This window comes from Ochotona princeps, chromosome 4 (assembly GCF_030435755.1).
Source record: "Ochotona princeps isolate mOchPri1 chromosome 4, mOchPri1.hap1, whole genome shotgun sequence".
Lineage (NCBI taxonomy): Eukaryota > Metazoa > Chordata > Mammalia > Lagomorpha > Ochotonidae > Ochotona > Ochotona princeps.
Genome location: NC_080835.1, coordinates 5,234,923 through 5,238,670, shown reverse-complemented (window position 1 = coordinate 5,238,670; position 3,748 = coordinate 5,234,923).

Genomic DNA, 3,748 nt, shown 5'->3' with positions numbered 1-3,748 from the left:
CTGGACTAGAACCTGTGTTCCCATGGGCTCCTAGTGCAAGGCGAGGATTTCACCACTGAGCCATTGCTCAGGCTCCAGACAAAGATCTTTCATCCTCTGCTTCACTCCGCAAGTGCCAAGCTGAAGCTGGGAGCCAGGGCATCCCTCTGAGCTTCCCACATGGGCGGCAGAGCCCCGGCTGCCCGAGCTGTCATCTGCCGCCTCGCAGGGTGTACACACACAGGAAGCTGGCCCTGGAAGCGAAGCCCAGACCCAAACCCAGGACTGTCTGTAGGAGGTGGGGACATTCTGAGCGGCATCTTAGCCACTGTACCAGATGCTGCCCCTCTTGTAACAAGTTGGCAGGTCATCTGAGGGAGGGTTCACATCTCTATAAACATCTTTCGGTCCAGGCAAGGTGTCTGGGGCAGGTCTTCTGATGTGTGCATCTATTCCAAGCACTTGGCCTATTTCCTACCCTATCATCTTCCCTTGGGAGAGAGAGTCTCAAAGCCCCTTCCCCACCCTGTCTAGACCCACGGTGTGTTGCTCTAATTGCATACCATTAACTGTGTGATTTGAACAGATTGTCATGCTGCACCTGAGAAGTCGGAGGGTGTGGATGGACATCGGGGAGGGGGGTCCATGGTCCCAGCCGGACAGCACAGCCCTGGCTTAGCTTGGTGTCCCCTCCCTCACAGAGCCACCAATGCCTTCGTGAGTGTCCACTCCCACGACATGCTGTTACACAAATCCCCCACTCACTCTGTATCTCCTACGCATGTCATGACTACGTTTCTAACACCAGAAGTGTAGGGGACACATTCAAACTGCAGCACCCCAAGCCTGTTCTGTCCCCCCAGCTTACTTCACTTGCCTTTCTCATGGACCTCTACAATCTCCCGTGACAGACTGAGTGTCTGGTGTTGTTGTTTTAAAGATTTATGTTTATTGGAAAGGAAGATCATATTTAGAGAAAAACAAAGATCTTCTGTCCACTGGTTCACTCCTCAAGTGGCTATAACAGCCAGAGCTGGACTGATCTGAAGCCAGGAGCCTACAGCTTCTTCTGGGTCTCCCATGTGGGTCCAGAGACCCAAGGCTTTGGGTCATCCTCCTCTGCTTTCCCAGGCACGTTAGCAGGAGCTGGATTGGAAGTGGAGCAACCAGCACTTGAACTGCTGCCCATGTGAGATGCTAGCTTGGCCACAATGCCAGACCCTAAAAAAAAAAAGTTGTAATATTTTTTTCTAGAGGGAGAGACAGGAAGAGCACTTCTGAGACACCTGCAGCAGCTGGAGCTGAGACAGATGGAAGGCGGAAGCTGAAGAGGGAATCCAGGCCTCCCAGGTGGGTGGCCGGCATCCACCTGCCTGAACCCGCATCTCTGGAACCTGCATCACAGGCAGATCAGGGTCAGGAGCCGGAGCCCAGCATTCCACCTGGGGAGCCAGGTATGCCATGCACTTGCCTTGCCCACCAGACCACAGGCACCTTCCAGTGCCCCCAAGCAACCCCGACCCGCGTGTGGCCACCATGTTCCTGTGCATCTGCTCAAATGTTCTGTGGAAGGCACCTGCCTCGGGCCCTCGCACTCAGCAGGGGTGCTCTGTGGCTCAGCTTAAGGAGGACGCTCAGTAACACCAGGTCACAGGTGGCACGCCACAGTGTTTTGTTGCTCATTTGTCACCAGGGATGCACGTTTGTTGTCTAGTCAGCAGCTCTTACAGTCCTGGAAATTGTGTAGTTTATAGAACTTTGCTTCTGCAGGGATAGCTAGCTTTCCTGAGACCGCACAGTGGCCTAAGTCCACTGCCATTGGGCCTGGGCAGTGATAGCTGCATAAGCATGGGCTGAGGGCCCGGTACCATAGTGTAGTTGTTAAAGTCCTCGCCTTGAATGCACCAGGATCCCATATAGACACCAGTTCTAATCCTGGCGGCCCTGCTTCTCATCTAGCTCCCTGCCTGTGGCCTGGGAAAGCAGTCGAGGACAGCCCAAAGCCTTGGGACACTGCACCGGTGTGGGAGACCTGGAAGGAGCTCCTGGCTCCTGGCTTCGGATTGGCTTAGCTCCAGTTGTTGTGGCCACTTGGGGAGTGAACCATTGATGGAATATCTTCCTCTCTGTCTCTCACCCTGTTTGTACATCTGCCTTTCCAGTAAAAATAAATAAATTGACTTGTTTCCCAAGCCACAAGCAGCGAGCTGGATGGGAATGGAGCAGCCGGGATTAGAACCAGCGCCCATTTGGGGTCCGGCATGTTCAGGGCAAGGACTTTAGCTGCTAGACCACGCCACCGGGCCCAATAAATAAATCTTAAGAAAGAAAGAAAAAAGGATGGGTTGAGTTCACTGATCCCCTGGGGCTCCCAGAGGCGACCCCATGGGCAGGGCCTGGAGGCTCTAGCCCTTAGAAGAGACTGGGGCTGTGGTAAACACCCCAGCTGTGAGAATTTGCTCTCCCTTGGAAATGAATGGAGCTGGAAGAGGAGGGGGCTGTGGCAAGGGTTTTGATGGACAAGTTAGCCGCCTGAGGTGGGTGGAGGGGGGTCTTGGGAACTTAGCGGGCCCTTTGTGGGTGAGAACTGTCGCCATCTTGAGGTCCATGCGGGCTGCACTGGACGATAGAGAGGGAGCAAGAGCTGGGCAGGTTCTGTCCACTTAAAGGACCAGGCTTTTTTAAAATAAGCTTTTTTTTTTACGTGTATGGAAAATCGCTCAGAATGTTGACAGCATGGCCGTGTCCCGCTCCTGCTCCAAAAGTGTCTCGTTAGCCCAGGGCACATCACGGGTGTCCTTGTCACAGGCACCCCTCCCTGCGGATCTGTCCCTTACTCACCCAGGTCCACGTGAGCCTGACTACTCGCTCTCGCGCCTGACACACGCAGGATATGGCACAGGCGTCACTACCTCCCTGCGCAGTGCAGTCCTCCTGCCCTCAAGGGCCCCGGCTGTGTGTTCCTCTCCTCCCTTCCCAGGCCCTGGGCCCCACGGACTCTCCACCTCCAGCCTGGCCCCTCCTAGAAGGCACCGGGTCTGGAATCCTACACCGCGTAGCTTTTCATTCTGGCTTCTGCTGAGCAATTTGCATTGTTTGCCGCTGCCCTGTATCTTTTTGGAGCTGAGAGTTCGTGCCTTTTTATTCCCGAATTTTAAAGAAACATGTGACATCACTTGACACACCTTTGACACCTGGTGTGATCAATTTCTTCCACGTTAGCAGTATTGGTAAATGGTTCTGCTTGTAGTGGTTTTTGTTTAAGGTTTATTTGTTTTCTTTGAAAGGCAGAGTTACAGAGAAAGAGGGAGAGCTTCCACCCACTGGATTTCTCCCCAGATGGTCACATCGGTCACAAACGAGCTGACCCAAAGCCAGGGTCCAGGATCTTTTTCTGGGTCTTCCACGTGGGTCCAAGTGTCCAAGGACTTGAGCCATCCTCTACTGCTTTCCTGAATCAGGGAGCTGGATCAGAAGTGGAGCAGCTGGGACTTGAACCAGCACCCATGGGGAGTGCCAGCGTTGTAGGTGGAGGATTAGTATAGTACATCACCGTGTTGGCCAATCTGTTTGTAGTCTTCCCCCATCCTTACCCCCTCACACCTCCAATGAGACTGTGTTGGATTTCAAGATTTGTTTATTTTTATTGGAAAGTCAGATATACAGAGAGGAGGAGAGACAGGGAGGAAGATCTTCCGTCCAATGATTCACTCCCCAAGTGGCCACAACGGCCAGAGCTGAACAGATCAGAAGCCAGGAACCAGGAACT